This window comes from Ceratotherium simum, chromosome 9 (genome assembly GCF_057802395.1).
Source record: "Ceratotherium simum simum isolate JZ-2026a chromosome 9, ASM5780239v1, whole genome shotgun sequence".
Taxonomy (NCBI): Eukaryota; Metazoa; Chordata; class Mammalia; order Perissodactyla; family Rhinocerotidae; genus Ceratotherium; species Ceratotherium simum.
In genome coordinates, this window is record NC_141908.1 from 43,552,242 (window position 1) to 43,576,626 (window position 24,385).

The window sequence follows — 24,385 nt, forward strand, 5'->3', positions numbered from 1 at the left end:
TGAGGCCGTCCCCATCACAATGTCAATGGACTCCACATGGGGAGCTCAAACTCACATGCCCACCAAAGAGTAACATGGAGCCGCCACTACCTTGGTTCTCAATAAAGGCCAAGTGGGAAATTGAACTTCTACCTCCATCTGGAAGTAATGAGGAAACATTCCCCTACTTTCCCTGATGGAGCAGCGTCAGAAAAAGCCAATTAAACCAGAAGTTTAAATAAGTTCCAAACTCTCAGAACATAACATGAAAAAGTCCAGATTTTAATTGAAAATCACTCCTCTTACCAAAAACCAGATCCTAAACTGAATTAAAAAAATGATATCAAGACCAAAATGACAGAAATGTTAGAATTATCTGACATAAGGAAAACTGGATGAAACCACAGAGAATTATGCTAAAAGTGGGAAAAAAAATATCTCATAAGGTACATACTGTATGATTCAATTTATATAACATTCTTGAAAACACAGTTACAGAAATGGAAAACAGATTTGTGGTTGACAGGGTTAAGGAGAGGGTAGGGGCAGGAGAGAAGTAGGTGTGGCTATAAAATGGCAACATGAGAGATTCTTGTGATATGAATATGTTCTGTATCAGTGGAAGCCTTAAGAGAAAAACTGAAGTTTCCTAGAGAATAAGGAATTTGCCTCAGGACTGTAACTTAAAAATCTCACCTGAATTTCCAGCTCGTTGGCCTATTCTACATTTTAGATTTAAGACTATATCAACTCTGGTCTTTTATTTATTTATTTTATTTTATTTTTATTTATTTTTTTTTCCCCCAAAGCCCCAGTAGATAGTTGTATGTCATAGCTGCATATCCTTCTAGTTGCTGTATGTGGGACGCGGCCTCAGCATGGCTGGAGAAGCGGTGTGTCGGTGAGCGCCTGGGATCCGAACTCGGGCCGCCAGTAACAGAGTGCGTGCACTTAACCGCTAAGCCACGGGGCCGGCCCTCAACTCCGGTCTGAGCATGCAGATTTCCTACTAGTTAGCCCTCACAATCACATAAACCAATTCCTCAAAGTCAATCTCGTAATACATCCTAGTTATTCTGCCTCCCTGGAGAACCCTGACTAACACAGAGGTGTATCTAATAAGATGATGATTGTGATACAATGGGATCATAAAAAGTATCCAATAACCAAAAGAAGACGGGAAATGAGAAGAAAAGAACAGAGAGCACATGACAAAAAGACCACGCCGCCTAGGACCCCTGGTGCAGGTTCATGTGGGTCCTGCAGGCATGAGGCAGGCATGGCAGCATTCTAGCAAGCATTGATTTGGCCTCTGAACCAGGTTGTTTTCCAGATTCACACATATTATACCTCTTTGGCATTGGAGCTGTTCTGATGCGTGGAACAGGCTGTACTATTAATGACACGTGGGACTGGGACTACAATAAAAATTATAGCTCTGGGAGAAGGATCCCTACTTCTTGTCATCACCTACCCACTAATAAAAAGAATTACATACTGTCCTCAATTAACCTTGGCCTTGGGGTTGACTTTTAATTGAGGAGCATTCCTTGGATGGTCTGACAACCCTATGATCCATCTGTTTACCTGCCTCTTTTTTTTCTGGAATTTTACATGCACACTAATATATGATGCTATTATGCCTATCAGGACAAAAGAGATGATGTTCTGATGGGTCTTCAGTCCATGGCACTGCAGCTCAGTGAGAAAACACCAAGCAGTGGCTCAGTGGCTTCAGCGTCATGATACTGGAGGCACTGAGCCTGGTGGGAGTGAACAATGCCTAGACCACTCCCTCTTGCACTGCTCTGGCTGCTGGAGACCAAGTGGCTTATCAGATTTACCCTCCACACGTCCACAGACTTGAGGATTATAGAAGTAAATTTACCTCCAAACAAACAATAGGACTAATAGTCTTTTAGGGATTGTCCTTGGGAATTTCTGGAAAGAAAAGAAGGTGGACAAAACAAAGAAAAATATAGACAATAAAATAGGAAATTGGCAAATGAAGTTTATCTAGGAATTTTTTTGTGTGTGTGTGAGGAAGATCACCACTGTGCTAACATCTGCCAATCCTCCTCTTTTTTTGCTGAGGAAGATTGGCCCTGGACTAACATCTATGCCCATCTTCCTCCACTTTATATGGGACGTTGCCACAGCATGGCCTGACAAGCAGTGCGTTGGCACGCACCAGGGATCCGAACCAGTGAACTCCAGGCCACGTGGAGTGCGTGCACCCAACTGCCTGTGCCACCAGGCCGGCCCTATCTAGAAATTTTTAAAGCAAATTTTTACAAAACATTCTTGGGTCTTGTTACCACATAATTAGATTTGAATAAGCAATCTATTATAATACATTAAATAATTAAGAATTAAATGTTGAAGATTTAGAGCATTTTGCTTGAATTTTAGTCCAACTATTTGCTAGCAAAATTATTCCCCTACCACAGAAACCCAGGACTCTTCAGGATTTGAGATGACCTTGAGTATTTAAGTTGATGCATTCTTCTGCTCATTATAATTCTTCTCTGAAATAATGAGAATTATATGAGTTTCAGCACTTTAGAAAAAAAATTTCATGTGTATTAGAATACACATCTAAAGGATATCTCTTTAGGAAAATAGACTTTCTTTTTAGGGAAAAATAAAGCTGCTATGGAAAATTGGGACTTATTGTTCTTTATTGTAAACTTTACTCACTGCCAAAAACTATAATTCGAGAAACAATTCTGCTTTTTTATATAGAATGGCTATATGAATTATTAGATAAAGTTTATTGCAGAGGAAGGAATGTTGTGAAGATAAATAGTGATGTTTTGTAATGCTAAAGGGTCAATTCATAATTGAATTGGATGAAAGTGATCAAAAGACACAAACTTCCAGTTATAAGATAAATAAGTACTGAGGATATAATGTATAACATGATGATTATATTTAAGACTGCTGTATCGTATATTTGAAAGTTGCTAAGAGAGTAGATCCCAAAAGTAGATCATAAGGAAAAAAAGCATATTTTTCTTGCGTCTTTTTTTATATCTATATGAGATGATGGATGCTAAGTAAACATTGTGGTAATCATTTCACAATATATGCAAGTAAAGTCATTATGCTATACTCCTTAAACTTATACACTGCTGTATGTCAATTATATCTCAATAAAACTGGAAAAATAGGTCAATTCATCAAGGAGGCATAAAATCCTAAATGCATATACACCTAATCATAAGCCTTCAAAATATATAAAGCTCGATGAAAGGATAAAGAGGATGTGGAATACATAGGCAATGGAATACTACTCAGCCATAAAAAAGGCAAAATTGTGCCATTTGCAACAACATTGATGGACCTTGAGGGTATTATGCTAAGCAAAATAAGTTAGAGAACGACAAATGCTGTATGATTTCACTCATATGTGGAAGATAAACAAACAAACACACAGATAAGGAGAACAGATTAGTGGTTAACAGAGGAGAAGGGGTAGACGGAGGGCGAAAGGGGTAAAGGGGCACATATGTATGGTGATGGACAAAAATTAGACTGTTGGTGGTGAACACAATGCAGTCTATACAGAAACTGAAATATAGAGATGTACACCTGAAATTTACACAAGGTTGTAAGCCAATATGACCTCAATAAAATAATTAAAAAATATATATATATGTAAAGCCAAAGCTAGCTTCAACAATATCAAATGCCTTATTACCTACTGGATAGACTGTAAGTCTGTATTTTTCTATTTCTACCCCAAATGCATGGGAATGGGTAGAGGGGGAGGCACTAGTGAGGTTCATATTTCTTCTAGCAACGTGGATTAGCGTAGTGGCCAGATCTGAGTGCATACTTGGGGAGGAAAAGTTTGGGTTGAAATAAAAGGAAAGAATGTCAAATAATCACTGAGGGTAAATGAGTCAAAAAGGAATTATTTATAAGGGAACATCAAACATTATTTTGGTACCTTGAGAAAGACTTACAGCCAAAAAATAACTTTCTTTCTTAGCTTTGATTCAGATGCTTGTAGGGATGATACATTTTTTTCTGTTGATACTCCATCATTACTAAAACAAAATGCCATGATCTGGGAGACAGCATTAAGCAACATCATTATGGGAATGGCTTATCTCATATGTTTTGATGAAACAGAAATCCTCATAATGTCTAAATGGAACAACACTAACATGGTATGTCTTTTGGCTCTTACTTTACAGGCTATATTTACTATTGAGACCTCAAATGGGATTATATCTATGGGAATTTCTCTCCCTAGGTCAAACCTCAGGCACCTCTGTTCTATATTAGGACTGAATATCACTGTGTAATATAAATTTTGATGAGCTGTTAAGAAAAGGTTATAATGGTAGAATGCCTTCTCGCTACTTGTGTAGTATGTCACAGTGTTATACAGCAATACCTTTAAAGAAAACCTAAAAGAATCTGTGAGTTATTCTTGATTGATCAATACATAGAGCTAACCTAGTGGTATAATGTAGTAGAGATACAATATCTGGAATTTGGAGACACTACCTATGAAGGACATTCTGGTATCCACAAAGATATATAAGAGTACTCATTTCCCATATGACTTAGTCCTGGGAAATATGGTATTTTTGGTTACAAGTTATGTTTCCTAGTTACACATGGGCAATTAGCACACATTGGGAACAACATACATGATGGATAAAACAACATTTACTACTAGATCAAAGAGAGTTTAAGGGGAAATAAGAACAGACTCAGGAATAATCAGATAAACAGAATTTGCTTTAATTAAGAGAGTTCTCAGAGAAAAAAGATCTTACAAGAAAAGGTAGCTTGGGGAGTAATCAAATTCCGTGAAGTAGACACAAGATTGCAAGCTGTTTGGTCTGATAATGCAGTTTTAACTAAACAGTTTTTACAAATGGAACAAAGGTAAGACAACATGCCCAAACACAGCCGTGAGAAAAAGCTTTGTACTATAACTCAAGCAGGAGTTTTAGGAGGTATATTGGAGGTAAAATGGAGGCAAAAATAGGCAATCTCATTGCCCTGGCATACCACTGCCAAAACACAGGTAGCCCAGTCATGCAAAATATATGGATTCCTTAATTAACACAAGTTTCCAAATGGGAGTATATTTTACACCAGTCTTAAAAGCTCTGGCAACATCAATAGATTGGAATAACAGCCCAATTTCACAACTTGAGAGTATAGAAAAATTTTAAATTTTACATGAATTCTCCCAAGAGACAGTTAAAGGGCTTTCTTAAAATACTCCTTCTATTTGAAACCTATCTGGATTTGATCCTGTTTGATGAATGAAGTTTTCTTCACACAGAACACCTAGAACTCCATATTTCACTGAGAGATAGCCTTTGGTTATTAATCGCGTACATAATAATATTTGGCACATAGGAAATTGTTATTTCTGTTGGGAAGTAACAATAAATACTATAGTCATGATTTATGATCTGTTTTTTATCTTTTTATAATTCTCTTTTTAATATTCATAATAATGTTGCAATTTGGTACAATACTGAGATCGTTGGTAAAGTCAATTTGATAGATAAGACAATAAGACTTTTGAAAATAGAGACATAGTTGATAAAATGTATTGGAAAATTGAGTTAGAATCTGCTTAGGAAGTAATCTCAATGGAAGCTTATGGGCCTGAAGAGGACTTAGAGCTCATTAATAATGGGTTAATTATTTATTATAAGCTATAAGCTTAAGCTTGTAATAAAAGTTCAAATTGCAGTAAGCAAAGATTGTAAGAGAATAAAGTGGGTGCAAAAATCTGATAAAATTTTCACAGAAATTATATGTTAGTTTAGTTTTCTTCTTAAATAAGTACCTACACCTCACTGGTGCAGTGTGGATTCATTTTAGCTGGTCTGGATTGATCTCATGCTTATCTCCAGTGCTACTGACACTTGTTCAGTGCTATGGAATCTATTATAAAGATAAATACTATTCTGTAACCATGGGTCTGTGAGTTGTTTCAGAGCAAGATTTAATATCCTGACAGCATTGTTTAGAAATACTAATTGAATTTATGATTTGCACCTGGTTTCAGTAAACGGTTGTAATAGGGGCTCCAATAGTTAAGGCTGGTCACACAGTAGAGTATGCCTATAAAATCAGCATACTTCTAGAAGACCTTCACCGTGATAGACCTTGGGCTTCCTGGTACTAAGGTGCTTTGCTTGCAGGCAGGCTGGTAGTGGTTTGAGACCTTCAATGATAAAGTTACTTTGTGAGTAAAAACTGTTTGAGACCTGTGAGTCCTTGTAACAATTGAACAATTAATTTGATTAATGTGTAATTAACTCAGTTGTATATTCCAATACCATTTTCTCAAAAATTGATAGAACAAGTATAAAGATACAGGTGAACTGAACAACACTATCAACTTTGCCAAATTGGCATTTATAGAACACCTTATTCTATGTTAGGTGAAAAACATTCTTTTAAAGTGTACACAGAACATTCATCGAAATAGACCATATTCTGGTCCATAAAAAAATCTAAATAAATTTAAGAGGACTGAATGCATACTAAATATGTTCTCCGAACAAAACAGAATTAAACTTAAATTAAAGAAAGACATCTGGAAAGTTCCCAAATATTTGGAAATTAAACAACACAACTTTGAAAAAACCCATAGTCAAAAAAGAAATCATAAGACAAATTATAAAATATTTTGAAATGAATGAAAAGGAAAATAACAAATACCAAAACATGAGGCACACAATTAAAGCATTGTTTGCAGGGAATTTTATAGCATTAAATTAAATCATCATTTTATGAAAGAAGATGAGTTTCAATGCAGTGATTTAAGTTTCAACTTAACAAACTACAAAAAATATCAAAGTAAATCCAAGGTAAGTAGAAGTAAGGAAATGATGTAAGCAGAAATCAATGAAATGATGAAGTAGATCAATGAAATATAAATGAAGTAGAAAATTTAAAAAAATAGAGAAAATCAATGTATTCTAAAGCTAATTCTTTGAAAAACAATAAATGGATAAATAAATTGATTTAAAAAAAAGAAAATACAAATTACTAATATCAGGGATGAAATTAGATACATTACCACAGACATTAACCGATAATAAGGGAATTTTATGAATAATTTCATGCCCATAAATTAGACTACTTAAATGAAATGGACAAATTCTTTGAAAGACATAAATTACCAAAACTAAATCAAGAAGATATAAAAAACCTAAATAGCCTTTTATCTATGAAAGAAACTGAATTCATAATTAAAAACTTTGGAAGAAAGAAAACTCCAGGCCTAGATGGATTCACTGGTGAATTTTATCCATCATTTAAGGAATAAATAATGCTACTTTTACACTAGCTGTTTCTGAAAGTAAGAGAGAAGAGAGCACTTCCCAATTCATTTTATAAGGCCATCATCACACTGATTTCAAAATTGGACAAAGACATTACAAGAAAAGAAAACTACAATATACCTCATAAACATCAACACACAAAAAACCTTTACAAAATGTTAGAAAATTGACTGCATCAACATATAAAAGGGATACTACATCATGATCTACTGAGTTCATCCTAGGAATACATGATGAATTTTAAAACCAATGTATTTCACCTTAACAGACCAAAAAAAAAAAAAGAAATGGTATGATCATATCAGCAGATTAAAAAAAAGCACATGAAAAAAATTCCACATGAATTGGTGATAAAAATTCTCAGTAAACCAAGAATAGAAGGGAACTTCTTGAACTTGATAAAGGAATTTGCATAAGACCTTCTTTTAGCATCATGCTTCATAATGAAATACCCTAAGATTGGGAATAAGGCAATGATGTTCACTCTCACTATTTTCATTAAGCATAATTCTGGAAATTCTAGCCTGTGCAATAAGTCAAGAAAAATAATAAAAAGCATCCAGACTGGAAAGAAAGAAGTTGAATTATCATTATTCAAGATAATCTGATCATCTGTGTAGAAAATTCTAAGGAGTATACAAAAACTACTAAAATTAATAAATTGATTTATCAAAGTTGTAAGATACAAAGTCCATGTAAAAAATTTACTTGTATTTCTATATACTTACCACAAACAATTGGAAATTGAAAGGTAAAAACAAATACCATTTAAATTCATAAAAATATATGAAGTACATAAGGGATAAACTTAATTTGTGCAAGACAGACCTATATTCTAGAGATTACAAAGAACTGATTAGGGAATTATAGAAGACCTAAATAAAAGATATGTATTTTATTATATATTTATTTACATATATAGCTCTCATGTTTGTTGACCAGAAAATCTAATATTGTTCAGCCATTCATTCTCAAATTGAAATACAAGTTTTGATGTAGACATTGAAAAGCTGTTTTTAAAATCTATATATATATGCACAGGCCCGCCCTGTGGCTTAGCAGTTAAGTGCATGTGCTCCGCTACTGGTGGCCCAGGTTCGGATCACGGGCGCACACCGACGCACTGCTTCTCCGGCCATACTGAAGCCGTGTCCCACATACAGCAACTAGAAGGATGTGCAACTATGACATGCAACTATCTACTGGGGCTTTGGGGAAAAAAAGGAGGAGGATTAGCAATAGATGTTAGCTCAGAGCCGGTCTTCCTCAGCAAAAATAAAGAGGAGGATTAGCATGGATGTTAGCTCAGGGCTGATCTTCCTCACACACACACACACAAAAATAAAATAAATTAAAAAAAAGATTAAAATAAATAAAATTTATATATAAATGCAGAGGATCTAGAATAGCCAAACATGTTTGAAAAAGCAGAAGAGTTGGAGGACTTACATTACATGAATTCAAGAATCGCTCTAAGGCTGTAGTAATTAAGACAAAGTGGTGTTGGTTTAAGGGTAGATATATAGATCAATGGATTAGCATAGAGAGTCTAGAAACAGACCCATACATATATGGTCAATTGATTTTCAACAAAAGTAACTTAATGGATGAAATGATAGTTGTAGTAGGCTGAATATTGTCCCTCCCCAAAGATGTCCACACCTTAATCTTCTAAATCTGTGAAGATGTTACCATATGCAAAAGGGACTTCGCTGATGTTATTAAATTAAGGATCTTTATTTTCTGGGTGGGCCCAATGTAATTATCCAGGAGGACACGATGTAATTACAAAAGTCTTTATAAGCTGGAGGCAGAAGCTTCAGAGTGAGAGAAAGCAATGTGATGAGGGAAGCAGAGTCAATAAACTAGATTGGACAATGCTACACTCTTGGCTTTGAAGCCAGAGGAAGTGGCCATAAGCCAAGGAATGCAGGTGACCTCTAGAATCTGGAAAATGTAAGCAAAGGATTCCTCCCTAGAGCCTCCAGAAGGAACCAGCATTGCCAACACCTTGACTTTAGCCCAGCGACACTGATTTTGGACTTCTGACCTCGAGAACTATAAGATAATATATTTGTGTTATTATGAGCTACTACGTTTCTGATAATTTGTTACAACACCAATAGAAAACTAATACAATAGCCTTTTCAACAAATCATACTGCAATAATTGGATAACCGTATTTAAAAAAGAAACCTCATATTTTGCCCTACATCATTATAAATTTTGAATAAAATTGAATAACAAATCTAAATCTAAGGAGCTAAAGATATACTTGTAGAAAAAAAACATAGGAGAGAGTTGGATTAGGCAAATATTTCTTAGATAGGATACAAAATCATGAACCAAAAAAAAAAGATAAATTGGACTTCATCAAAATTAAAATATTTCGCTCTTTAAAATATGCTGTTTAAAAATAGGCAACATCTTTTAACAGATACTTTACCAAAGAAGTTGTCCAAATAGCAAATAATCACATAAAAAATGCTTAACATCATGTTATTGGAGAAATACAAGTTAAAAACATTAAATAGCACATCATGGTTATTAAAATGGCCAAAACAAACCAAAAAACCACTTACACACACACATAAATGGCAGTACCAAGTATTGGTGACAAGGTAAAGCAACTGGAACTCATATATTGCTGGTGGGAATTGTTGGTTCAAAAACTGGCCTCCGTACACAGAGTGCAAGGAGAGACTGAAGAAATGGGCAGGCCACTCCAGATTGGTAGGTAGCAGGTTTAATAAGCAAGGGAACTTACATACCAGGGTTGTCTTGGGCAGCCCACAAGACGAGTAGATATCCTCACCAGCCTGCTAGAATCTTAAAAGTTTATGTATAGGCCTTCATTGGGTTCAGTCACATATACAGTCCACACGATCTCAACACCACCTTACTCTCTCAAGGTATGTCCTTGGAACAGCTCCTAGTGTGGGGATGGTGGGCAGAACCTACATTCCAAGGACAGAGTCGGGGGGGACAAGCCTCTGATTTGTCCTGGTCCAGCTCAAGGGTCAACCAGTAGTCACGGACTTTTAATGACATCTCCAACACTCCACCCCTCGTTACCGGTCCTTATAATCTCACTTACCCCCTTCCTTCTCAATGTGCCCTGAGCAGGTCAGCAAGGGGTCTCATTAGCATGGAGATGGCTTGTTTGGCGGCTATCTGGCTGCATTGGAGGCAGATACCACAGCAACAATATAGGCACATGCAAGAGAAAATGCAGATTAAAACAGTGATTCTCAAAATAAGTAAAAATTTTTTTCCACCAAAGCCCCATGGTTCGAACCAGTGATTTTTAATGTCCCCTAGGCTGAGGGTCAAATCACTCAGGGCATTCACTGGTGTCCTCATGTGATTTAATACAGATGATACATTAGCAGACACATCACGTATGAACACAACATTCTGTTTGGATAATGGCACAGGTGTCCCCTCGTGAGGCAGTAATAACGTCCAAGGCCATTCTATTTGGGAGGACAGCTTTTCCCATTAGAGACATTTCTGTGTTCAGTAAAGACAGGCTTTGCTGGCTACCATTTAAGGCTTGCTGGGTGAATTTAGTAAGGGCTTATATGTGTGCTTTAACATCCTTTAGGCTAATAGAAGGAACAAAGACGGTGGTCAAATGATCATACTAGTAGAAAACAGAATGTGCCCACCTGGACTTGAGGAGAGGGAGGTTGGCAGCTTTAGGAACTTGACCTGGGTGTGCATACCATACACACTGGCCTGGGGAGGGAGCACTGTCACGCATGAGGAAATGGGCGAGGGCTAGATATGTCAGACCAGAACTCCCACCTGCTCCCCTCTTTCAATGCTGCGTGTTCCATTTCAAGTATAATGTATTTCATCAGGTCCAGCTTGCAATAGGACAACGGGATCTTACTGGAGATTAGTAGTTCCCCCTCACCCAGGAATGTAAAGTAACTCACCCACCACAGTGGGATGTCCCATTGCAAATTTCAGTAAGTAATGCCTTTCTCAGGCATGATGGGGCTTGGTGTTCTCCACATTACAGCCCATTGATCCATGGTGAGGGTTGGAGCAATGGCTGTTTCCTGAGATTTCCATACCTTTATGGTATTGGGTGTCTCGGAGGGGGTCCCCAGTCTGGCATACGGGGCAATAGGCTCTACTGGTTGATCAGTCAAATGTATTGAAGCCTGGGATGGTACCTTAGTTCACCCGGCCAAGGTAGTTATCTGTTAGTGATTTAATCTGCTGCTTTAATATTCCATTCTTCCTTTCTACCAACACTGCTACTTGCAGGTTACAGGGGAGATGGAACCTCCACTCAATGTCAGGTACTTTTGTCTAGTCTTGCACATCATAACCTTTGAAATGCGGCCCCTATTCACTGTCTATTCAATGGGGGTATCTGTACATGGTACTCATCTTCTCTAATCTCCTAACGGTGGCAGCCTGGTTTGCATGGTGACAGGGGAGAGCTTGGGTTAGGCCAGAGGCAGTGTCCACACAAGCCAATGCATATTTAGAACCCTCAATCAGAGGGAGGGGCCCAATATAATCAATTTGCTAATCCCTCACTGGTTGGGAAATCTGGTGGATGGCCCCAGTTGCCTTGGGCATTGTTTAGAACACACAAGGCATGCTTTTGCTGGATTATCCAAGTCACTGTATTTCAAAGGCAATCCAGCATCCTTGGCAATATGCCATCCCACCTGGGTGCTATGGTGGCTGCTCTTTCTATGCACCCAGTCTGCTGTCTCTACTGAAGGGTCAGTTGCTAGGGATCTACCTGAGCTAGGGGATCAGCTTCCTGATTCCCAGAACGTATCAGTGCCTTATGAGCTACGACACAGAAGACAGTGAGGACTGTCTCAGTCTCTTGCGGGTGAACCCAAATGTCTTTGCACATATCCTGACCCCACAAAGCTTATTTATGATCATCCACCCCTCAGCTTCTGGTTGTCCAAGCCATAAGGTTAATCCCTTTAGAACAGCTCAACCATCTGTGCAAAGGATTAACAACCAGGGTCATGAGTGATCACCAGCCAAACTTCTCTGAGTTCAGCCCACTGCCTGCTGAGGTTTGTTCCTGTTTCCATGCAGATGGTGTCAGCGTTAGGCTAAATAGCAACTACAGTCCGTGTGGACAGATTGCCCTGACTAGATCCGTCTGTATACCAGGCATCAGCAGGAATTTCCCCTGTTCCCACTCCACAGGCCACAAGGGCCACCACAGGAATAGGGGTGGGGGCATTTGGAGGATCTACATATTCTGCAGGGCCTAGCAGCACCCACATTTCTAGAGACAGTAGGCTGGTGGACAGAGTGCTCCTCTGCTACAAATAAGCATGCCATTTAGTCAAAGTGGGAGTTTGAGCCATGGCAGAGGGTGGGTGACGGAACATATTCTCAACCCACCCCTTGATAGGAAGGGAACTTTTAGCATGATATGCTGTGTCTTTGTGAGAGACTTTACTTGGAGGAGTGCTGTGTACAGTGCTAGGAACTGTAGCGCTACGGGAGTATATCGAATTTCTGCCCACTTCCAGAGCTGCGGCCAAAATCCTAGGGGTACTCTTTCCCTTTGTTGTCTCTGCCAGAGTTCTCAACCCATATCTTCTGGAGTCACAGATACATCTAACTCAAATGGTAGCCCTGCTTGGGAGATGCCCAGAGCTTTAATCTGCTTCACTAGTATTTTAGCCTTCTTAAAGGCAGCTTGCTGCTCTGATCCCCACTCCCACATGTGCTCTTTCAGGTGGTATAAGAGACAGAGGCACTGTGCCAGGTAAGGACTAAAAGTCCTTCCAAATCCCAAAATCCCTGCAAAGGCTTGCACATATTTCATGTTTTTAGGGGTTAGATAGGCTTGCATCTCATCAGTTACAACTTCTAGAACAACACCCATCTTACTCAACCAAATGACTCCCAAAAACTTTATGGTGGTGCTTGGACCTTGAATTTTCTGTGGGTTCATTACCCATCCTCTTGCTCAAAGATGTTCCAGTAAAGTCTGCAGGGTGTCCTGCAGCAGAGGCAAGTCTTCACAGGTTAACATTATATCGTCAGTGTAATGGGCCCATTTTACTGATGTGGGATAGAGGAGGGACAGATCTCAGGCTACCATCCCATGACACATGGTGGGGCTGTGCAGGTAACCTTGGGGGAGTATTGAAAGGTCCATTGTTACCCCTCCCATGTGAAAGCAAATTGATCTTATGACTCAGTGGCTAGAGGTGTACTGAGAGAAGCATTTGCTAAGTCTGGTACAGCATGGTACACTCACAGGACCGTGACCAAGGTATCTAAGATGGTGGCCATGTTGGGCACAGCCCATGGATGAGGGCACCACCTTGTTCAATTCTCAATAGTCCACAGTCATCTGCCATGAGCCATCTGGCTTTTTTATTGGCCATACCAGGCTGTTGAAAGCACTACGGGCAGGGCATACAATACCCACTCGTTGCAGTTCTTGGATAGTTTCTCCTATTTCCTTATCCCCCCACCAGGGCAATGTATATTGTTTGACAGTTACTACTTTTCGTGGGGGCGACAGGCTTACTGGTTCCCAGTTGGTGTTCCCCCTCAGCACTGGTTTGATTACTCTAAATGGGAGGCAGAATTCACCAATAGAGGTTTGGATTTTGACCTTGTTGGATATCAACACCCAATGTGTTCTGTGGTATTGGAGAGACTAAAATCTTGTATTCTCATGGGGAAAAACATCCAATTTGCAGAGTCAAAGAGAACTTCCTGGCCATAACTGTTTGCCCTCTGTAACCATGAATGGTGCTGAGGGGTCCAGAAAACTTCTGGGGGTTACATGTATTAGAGTACATTCAGCTCCAGTGTCAACCAGAGCCATCACTTTTTGTTTATTTCTGGGGGACCAGTGAATAGTAAGCTCAACTTGAGGCCTCTGATCACCTCCAATGGCCCTCATCTGGAGTCAGTCTTGGCCTGTATCCTATATTCAGGTGTGGGAGGCACCCAGCTCAAATAGGACTGTATCCCTGAGGCCTCTGCTGAGTCAGTGGGGCATCAGGGATGGTAGGGCAAGTGGGGTAGGTCTGAACTGTTGTTCAGGTTTTAAGGCTTTCCATAGGCTGACCAACAACACAGCATTGGGTTGCCAGTCTATCTGTTCAGGTCGGGTCCTGGCAGCAATGAGATCAGACCCCATTTGCTCCTGGATTATTTTTACTGGACCCTGTATGCCTATTAGGATAGCCTTTTGGTTTCCCAAGCTTCCTCTCTGTCTTGGGTCTTTCCCACAACTGATACCCATTTCTGGGATTTGTCAGTTTCCCCCAGATCAGCAATGGATTGCCCAACATCATAAACGTCTTGTCCCACAACTGGGCTCAGCATGAATGTGAGCATCCCATATCAGGTGCTGGGGTTGGACTGGAGTAACTTGGCTTTCATTCCTGCAGTGAATGTGGCCACATCAGGGACTTCAAAGACAGGGATGTAGAGTGCCTGTCTCATTCGCAACTCCTCAAGAATTTCTTGTACCCCCTTTATAGATTTCCAGGGTCTCACTTGCCCAGAGAGATGCCCTTCATTTGGCCAAGCCTCCCTGCCAGCTAGAATAATCCAATCTATAAGGGAGTGGGTTCCCTGAACCCCCAGAGCACCATGCATATGCTGCTGGAGGGCAGGGTGTGTGGTGGAACACATTTCTCTCCCTCCTGCCCGGACAGAGAAATGCCATCGCCAGCCCCCATCCCCACTCTGTATCCCGTAGTTGCACTAACCATGCCTGGATAGTTTCCCTGGCCTTTGCTGGAACTTGGCGGTTAGATCAATAAGTGTAGCAGGTGTATATTCTCATCGTGAACGTTTCCTGAACCGAGGGCTGCCCTGCTGGCTGGGGTGGTGGTTGCTGTGCTCTTGCTTTGCTTTGTATTAGAGGTTGGTGGGCACAGGGCCTTTCGCCTGTTTCACTGTCAATCACCACAACATTCTCCTCTTCCTTCTCCTCACTTTCCCAGGGATTCTGCCACTTAGCATCATAATCAGGCTTTGTCACAAGTGCTCAGACCTTAATCTGTGGCAGTTTGTGCCCTCCTAGCTTTGCAAAATGGCAATCTAATTTCTCCAATTTATTATACTGTTCTCCCACCTTGTCTGCCAGCCCTGAAGCTAGCAGAGTAATGGACAACTGCGTGTCCTTCTCTAACCTCAGCTCTTCTTCCAACTGCCTAACTCAAACTTTGTCCTCTAGTTGGGCATCGGGGGCCAGCCAAACTGCCCGTAGTAGAGGCCAGCCCACTGCGGCAGCCATTCCTTTCCCTTCTTTGCTGCAGGGCACCACGCGCAGTTCCTCCAACAAGCACTTTAGACCAGCTAGTGTTTTCAGGGGTCCTTGTTCTCATGTGGCAGTCCACAGGTATCTAACACACAGGGCACCTCTCCCCACATAGACGTTGATGGCCAACTTGGGATTTCCCCCCAGAAGCCTCTTTCCCAAGACCCATTTCTTCAGTCTCCTGGCTGACTTGCCAGTTGTTGGCTCACAGACTGGCCCCTGTACACTGAGGGCAAGGTTAGACTGAAGAAAGAGGCAGACCACTCCAGTTGGGTAGGTAGCAGGTTTAATAAGCAAGGGAACTTATATACCAGGCTTGTCTTGGGTGGCCACAAGATGAGTAGATCTCTGCGCCCACTTGTCAGAAACTTAAAAGCTTGTATAGAATCCTTAACGGGATTCAGTCACAAATACAGACCAGATGGTCTCAACACCTTACTCTCTCAAGGCTATGTTCTTGGAACAGCCACTAGTGTGGCAATCGTGGGCGGAACCTACATTCCAAGGACAGAGGAGGGGATGGGAGCCTCTGATTTGTCCTGGTCCAGCTTTCAGGTCAAGCAGAGGTCATGTCCTCTCGATAACCTCCTCCAACAGGAATACAAAATGACACAGCGACATTGGAAAACGGCCTGGTTCTTTCTTATAAAGTTAAATATACTTTTACCATACAGTTTAGCAATATAAATCCTAGCTAGTTGTGTAAGTAGAAAAATGAAAATAACTTTCCATAAAAGATTTGTACTTGAATGTTTGTAACAACCTTATTCCTAATAGTTCCAAACTGAAAGAAACCTAAAACATCCATCAACTGGCCCATGGACAAACAAACCATGGTATATTCATATAATAAAATACAATTAATAATATTTAGCAAAGAAAAGCAGCAAACTACTAAAGGTCAAAATGAATGAATTGTAAAAGCATTATTCTAAGTAAAAGAAGCCAGACACAAAACACTACACAATCTGTAACTCCATTTATACAAAATTCTAGAACAGGCAAAGCTATAGTGACAGAAAGCAGATCAGTGTTTGGCAAGGAGTCGTGGTAGGGAGCGATGTTGACCATAAAGGGGCATGTGGGAAAGGTTTGAGGTGATGGATATATTCTATATCACGATTTGGGTGATGGTTACATTACTGTATATGTTTGTTAAAACTCGTTGAATTATACACTTAAAATTGTTAAAAGTAATTTTATGTAAATCATATCAATAAAGTTTGATTAAAAAATGAACTGCTAATATACTCAACAACACAGGTAAATCTCTAAAATGTTATGTTAAGCAAATGAAATCAGACACAAAAGAGTAAATACTCCATGATTACATTAATATCATGTTCAAAAAAAGGCAAATAATCTACAGTCATTAAAAAATCAGACAGTGATTGTTTATGGGGATGTTGGTTGACTGGATTCTTATACCAGAGTATTTTCTGGGGTGACTAGAAATTTTTTTGTACCTTTATTGGTATGGTGGTTTCTGTGGTGTATATTTTTATCACAGCTCATCAAACTATATACTTTGGGGTTTTTTTTTAATTTTGCAGTGTGTAAATTTTACCTCAATAAGAAAGAAAGAATGATTTTTCCCTACTTGGACCCAAACTAAAAGTGCACAATTTGGCACTTTCTTATGGTTTCTTACCATACCATTTATTTCAGGAGTTATCAAAACACTCAGTTGTTCCGTGGTTTGCACATTCCAAATGTCACAAACAGAAAGTCACCTAGATGAACATGCTAAACCAAAAATCTACAACTTTCAAATTCTCTATTTAACCTCTTAAGGTAAAATTAAATTGTAAGCGTGCCTGAGGTCATCTCTTTCTAGAATCCACTGACCCTGGATTAGCCTCCTCTGAGAACTGGGCACATTTTATTTAAAAACAACATATCTATATATGCAGACATGTTGTTTCTGCATTAGTCTTTCTGTGAAGGGGACGAAATCTCAGACCACTTGTAATAAAGGAGGGCTATGGTATCTACTGAAAAACTTTGCAATTAAATTGGGTCTACCTTTTAGAAAATTTCAATCACCTATACAAACTGTTTCTATTTAACATAATATTCACTATAACTTGCTACATTCTCTTTACATTATATATTTTTTTCAATTCTTTAATTCTTTGTTAGTTTAAAAATAAGGGTTTCCATTTATAAACCTGCTTAGAATTGGCAACTATGTTAATCCATACTTTAGTTGTGTAACAAACTTGAATCAAAGTGGTTTAAACAAAAAAGAAAATGTTTTGGGGCCGGCCGGGTGGCGCAGCCAGTTGGATGTGCGCCCTCCGCTGCGGCGGCCCCGGGGTTCGCCAGTTCGGATCCCCCGTGCGTACCGACACACTGCTTGACAAGCCATGCTATGGCGGCGTCCCATATAAAGTGGAGGAAGACGGGCACGGATGTTAGCCCAGGGCCAATCTTCCTCAGCAAAAAGAAAGGAGGATTGGTAGATGTTAGCACAGGGCTGATCTCCTCACACAAAAAAAGAGAATGTTTTGGCTCACCTAATTGAAGATTATGTAGTATAGTTTCAGATGCTGATGATAACAGCTACTCAAACATTATCAAGTTTAGATCTCCATCTGCATCTCTCAATTCTGCTCTCTTCCATCTTGTTCCCCCCCCCCCCCCCAGTCAATTCTCTTCCCAGTGGTGGCCCTCAGATGTTTGATGCCGGTATCTCAGTAGTTCATGTAAAAAGTAATACCGGTTTCTCTTTCTTAATAGTTTCAGCAAAATTTCCTGAAATGACTGCCATTGATCTGGCTTGGGTACATCTCTGAACCAATTACTGTGGACAGGGAAAAAAATTCTATTCTTGGCTAAGGCATTGGTCATGTGCTCATTGCTGGAACTGAGGTATAGTTAACATGTCCCAACAACATGAACTGAGAATTAGGGAGCTGTGATTTTCAGAAGACAAATCAATATCATTCTAAGGAAAGTTTGGGATTAGACACTAGTCAATCCACAAGCTTAACAAACAAAACAAAAACCAACAAACACAATCTATCCTCTGCAGTAATTGAACAGTATGCTTAAACAAATCCTTTACACAGCGTTGTTGCTTAAGAAATATTTGTTCATTGAATGAAGCACTTTAATGCTTACTTTTTCTGTGTAAAGTAATGTTGCTCTTAAAATTGGAATGGTTTCTCTCCAGATAACCTAATCTTCCTAAACTATAGAGAGTTCTTCTGGCATAGGAGTTTTCTAAGGGAGAACTATGAAAATTCCTCTCTTTTGCATATTTTTCTTTCACTGATGTATTCTTGTTGTATATCTAGTAATTAGGACCAGTGCTGTTTCAAAGAGGCTAACTTCGCTCATTCCAGTAAGGCTTTGGAGAGCAGGGCTGGAATAAAGCCATAGAAATGGCCTACCATGTCCTCAAAGATCAGTGACTTAAGACTTACTGGCACAGCACGTACTCTGTATATTTTATTATTATATATTAATTATTGTATATTTTATATATTAATATTATTTTATATATTAAAGAAAAAAAGAGATTATACTGAATCATACATACTCTATCTTCGTTCCTTTTGTTACCAAAAGTAAAGTTTTGCCAGAATACTGGTCAGGATTAGGAAAATGGTGGGATTTTTCCTCTATAAAACTAGTCGAACTAGTTTGTTACCCAGTGTCTTGACTTCATTATCACAAACCTCCAGGTGACCAGGAAAATATTTTTAAAACCAATAGTAAAGGATATCGGGACTTTGAAACTAGAATTCTGACAAGTAGAATTATTCTGATCTCCACGAACATCCTTTTCTCTTAACACCGGGTTTTTGAGAACCTTACCTTCAAGTGTGAGCTTGAGAACCGTACCATCCATTCTGCCCCCAGTACTGGGGATATGATTCAAATCAGGCCAATGAGATTTTAATCCAGCCATTGGTTGGAAGAAGAGCAAAAAGCCTCCTCTCTTCTGCTGGATGAGAATGAAAGCTTTGCTTTGGATGCTGCTGGTCATTGTTTTATGGCCACAGGGAATATCATGCTGAAGATCAGAGTCAACAGTGATAAGTTGGGTAAAGAGATAGGGAGAAAAATACCAGGTCCTTATTCGAGTTGCAGAATGAAGCCTCACTTGAAGCAATATTAGTTCCAGGAGCATTTGCTTTGAGGAGTCGATAAATCATCTTTATTGTTTAAGCCAGATTGAGCAGATTTTCTGTAACTTGCAACTTAAAATATCCTAATAGATTCAGGATTCATATTAACAAGTAGCAAGATTTATTAATAATTTTTTTTAAGATATGAAAAATCAAAGCATGATCAAAGATATGTCACTGAACAATATGTCAGGGAACCTGGGTTTTAGTCTCTGATTGCCAAACAAGCTGTTAGATTTTTCTAGGTTTACAGTCTTTAGTAGTCACATAGGACCAAAATCCTATCCCGTACATTTTTGAGGCTCAAAATCACATAACCTACAAAAAAGCCTTCATAATATCTAAAGAGTTATCAAAATGCAATTTAATATGATGCTGATGCTAATGAAAGACTAACACAAATATTTTAAGAACACTCTAGACCATTTGGATCTGTCTGACCACTTATCATACTCGGTTTGCACGCAGTGAGGGCAAATTTAGGCCAAGTCTCCATCGACAAGAAAAAGCAGAAAATGAGGTCAGTTCCCCAGATAATTCAGATAGCAAATTCACCTGCTCAGGGAATGACCTAATTCCCTTCACTTCACTGGTCAGTCGCCTCCAAAGGCTGCTTTGCTTTATCAGTAGGGATACCTTATTACCATGTCCTGCCCAAAGAGGAGAGGGAGGCACAGTCCTTTCTCTTCTCTTGACCTTCATTCTCTCTAGGTTTCCAGATTCACGATGGTCTATTGATAACCCCACATCACCTTCATATATAAATAGAGGCTAAAAGAAAATATGAAAACCAACTAAGATAAAAGAACATTTAGTATTGAATCCCAGCAAGTTTTAAAACTTTGCCTGGACATACAAAGTGTGTCTAGGACCACCAACATAAAATTCATTCAAGAGTGGTTATTAAATTCCTTAGTTCAGCCTCCACACCCATAGATTCCTGTTCAGTAGGTATGAGACAGAGCCCACGAAATTGCAATTTTAATGAGCCTCCCAAGTGACTTTTAGGCACACACATGTTTGAGAAACATTAACGCAAGTCAGGTCTTATGCTTTTCCACCCCTTTCTAGCTAATTATTTAGTCTTTATAGCTGTTTCTAAAGCTGATTCTGTCACAGACCTTTTCTGGGTGGGACAGCGGTCTAAAATAGTCTTAGGAGATAGTTTAAGTAGTTTCCCATCGCAAATGAACTTTTACATAGGCGAGGGGGCCTCTACTGTCATGACCATGGAGAAAAATATACAAGCACTTGTAGCTATATGTGAAATTGATGCTTTCTATAGGAGACCTGGTATAACACATATTCATGCAGAACATGTTGAGCAATTGGGCATATTTAATGATAATATACTCTTTGCCATTTTAAAACAACAAACACAATCACATGAGTTCTGTTTTTAAAATAGCAGATCCCAGTTACTTTGCCTGTGAGGTTACTCATCCAAAATTTTTGTGGGAGTTTTTAGCACAGACATATTGTACATTCATGGCACCAGGTTATTTTGGCACAATTACATCAGATTAAAGATCCACTGAGACATCCTGTAAAGTCTAGATAAAATAGCTCCCAATATCTGCAACTGTCAATGACAGAGCTCCAAATGCTCACAGCCTGCAGAGCAGCAGTAACTTATATAACATTCTACCTACAACTAGTATTTTGGCAAAGCACTACAAATACTAAAGAATGTATCCAAACACTGTAAACTAGCTGTGTAGAAGTAAAAGAAAAACATGAAACAAAACAAGTATAATCACCTAAGTCAAAAACATCCAGCTTCCACATATATCCATTCTAAGAGAAGGAAGGAAGGAAGGAAGGAAGGGAGGAGGGAGAGAGGGAGGGAGGGAGGGAAAGAAGGAAGGAAAGGAAGGAAGGAAGGAAAGGAAGAAAGGAAGGAAGGAAGAACAAATTCTAGGTTTAAGATAATATTATTATTTTCCAATATGCAGACAAACATATAAAAGTAATTTAATTGTATCGACAGGAACAAACTTTTATTTGGGCTAACAAATAGCTCTGAAATATGTATTTTGCCAGTATCAAACAGTTTTTGTATCTGATTCAAACCCTTTGAATCATATAAAAAATTTCAAGTGCTGTGTAACAAATCTGATCTCTAGATGAGTGAGAATTAATTTCATAATAAGGAGCAATGGTTTCATCCTATTTCCTCAGAACTCCCAGGACTAGAGCATAATTAAGCCCCATCTGCAGATATTGCTAACACCCTTTCTGACCATTTCCAATCATTTTTTCTTCAAGTGTGGGCCCAGTTCCTAAGATCCCTGTCTCAGCTGCCAAGCTGGAAGGAGAGGGAGAGGGGAGAGAGGGGAAGGACAGGACTAAGTGCAAACAGGTTTCATCTTGGAGTGAAGTTAGATTAGCTGTAGTTGGTTCAGCAAGCATATCCAATTCGAGCACCTACTTTATGTCAGAACCTACGGTAAGAAGACAGTACAGTGAGATACAGTCTCTGTTATCAAGAAATTACACTCTGGTGATGGAATTCTCCTTTCTGTGCTCCACCTTAGGATAACTTGACTCCAATCCTTTGTGTCCTGAGGTTCAGAGGACTTTTTCTTTTTGATAATCTTCTCTCTCTCAAGTTTTTCTTTTTCTCATCTTTTTGTTTGTTTGTTTTGAGAAAGATTGGCCCTGCGCTAACATCTGTTGCCAATCTTCCTCTTTTATCTTTTTTATCCCCAAAGCCCCAGTACATCCTGTGTATCATAGTTGTAGAGTTGTAGCTCTTCTATGTGGGATGCTGCCTCCCCATGGCTTGACGTGCGGTGAGTAAGTCCGCGCCCAGGATTCGAACCGGTGAACCCCAGGCCACCGAAGCAGAACGCACAAACTTAACCTCTACATCACCGCCACAGGCCGGCCCCTGTTTTTCTCATCTTAAGAACTGCCTTCCTCTTACCATTCCTTTATATACAATTTTTTTAAGAGAAATCATTCCTCAGTGTTTGTAATACTTAACCTTCTCTTATACTTTGACTTCTGCTCTCATCATTTCATTAAAATTACTTCCATCAGTGTCCTCAATTACCTCATCAATGGTAAATTTTTTAGTATTTATCTGAATAACCCTCTGCAGTCCCTTTTATACCACTGCTTGATTCATTCTTATAACACTTATTGAGTGTCCGTTAAAGTCCAGACATTGCCTCTGGTGCTGGGGATTCAGCAGTGAACGAGTCAGGAAGCGCCTTGCTCCGATGGAGCTGACGTTGTTAAGTGAACACTTTGTTTAGTTATTCATAAAACTCCTTTGCTTCAGTGAAACCACATTATTCGTCCTCCTTCTACCTTTCTGACCTTTCCCACTCAGTTTCTTGTATGATACCTTTTCATTCTATCCATAACTTAACCATTGATGTTCTTTACAAGGTTTTGCCATCAAACTATTTTTATTCTTTCTTTTCATTCTCTTCTGATGTGATTCATCCCCTGTACTACCATTTACTGATGCTGACTAAATTTCTATATCCAGCCTTGAAATTTCCTTTATCTTCAGATTTTCATATCTCAGCTGGAAAGTTCTACCTGCATCCCTTGAAGAAGCTCCAAATTAATATACCCGAAGCTTACCTCATCCTATTCCCCTGCCTCCAATCAATACCTTCTCCTGCATTCTCTGTCATACCTGGTGATGTCATTACCATTCCAATCTATGCTAAAAATCTTAGAAAATCAACTCTGCTTTCTCTTGGTTGTTTTCATCCTCTACATACAATTAATCATCAGAAGGAGGCAATTTACATCTTTAATATTGCTTGAACTCTTCTCTACTTCTTTCTTCATCATCTCTCTCACAACGTGAGTAAAATTTGGACATTTCTAGCCTGGACTATGGCATCACCCTCCTAATGGGGTGATTGCCTCAAATTCGTCTCCCACACAAGATCCACATTAATTTCTCCACTTAACACTTTGGAATACTACATATCAACCAAAATTCAAGTAAACAATTTTTGATACACAGTAGGTATGTAGCAAATCTTTGTTGAACTGGATTGCTCTAGACCATGGTAAATTATTTCACGCTATAGCCTACATATTTTTGATAAATAGAACATGTACACATACAGAACAAAACAATAAAATGTCATATACTAAATAAAATGGTGGTACATGGTTACTAAATAACCATTTTAGTTCTGCCTTTAAGCTCTGAGGAACAAATTCTAAGAGGAATAACAAGCCACATAACATGAATTTGTTCAGTCAGAGTCCCAAAGCATGCAAATTTGCCTTCAGGACGTAATTTATTCATTGGGAAAAACTAGCCAAATTCATGATGTTTTGCTATCAGACCAGAAGTAGATACTACTTAAAAAAAAAAAGTTGGGATTTTCCTACACTTATTTTAAAGAGACACGTTTCTACAAGCAGTATATTTTATCAATTAAGATAAGAAAATTTGGAATCACTTTTGTACATCAAATATTTTCAAATAAATTATTCATTCATTAATATTCTAGAACATAAATGGTAATTTTTAAAATATTACTAGTATGTGGATGGCCCAGCTACTTAATACCACAAGCCTGTTTTTTATATATAAACATTAACAATAACAAAATCACAGAATTCATTACATAATTTAAATGAAGCTCATTTTG

General features: G+C 38.9%; 1 long non-coding RNA gene and 1 pseudogene across 1 annotated transcript in view; one reads left to right on the forward strand and one right to left on the reverse strand.

The window, feature by feature from the left end:
- Positions 1-1,999, forward strand: part of LOC147916284 (4-hydroxybenzoate polyprenyltransferase, mitochondrial pseudogene) — a 49,633-nt pseudogene extending 47,634 nt beyond the window's left edge.
- The window catches only part of LOC147916283 (uncharacterized), a 112,422-nt gene that overhangs the window by 72,541 nt on the left and 15,496 nt on the right, over positions 1-24,385 (reverse strand). The window contains exon 2 of the long non-coding RNA XR_015553212.1: positions 10,414-10,494. This is a non-coding gene — a long non-coding RNA (uncharacterized LOC147916283). The remainder of the gene's footprint in view (positions 1-10,413; positions 10,495-24,385) is intronic.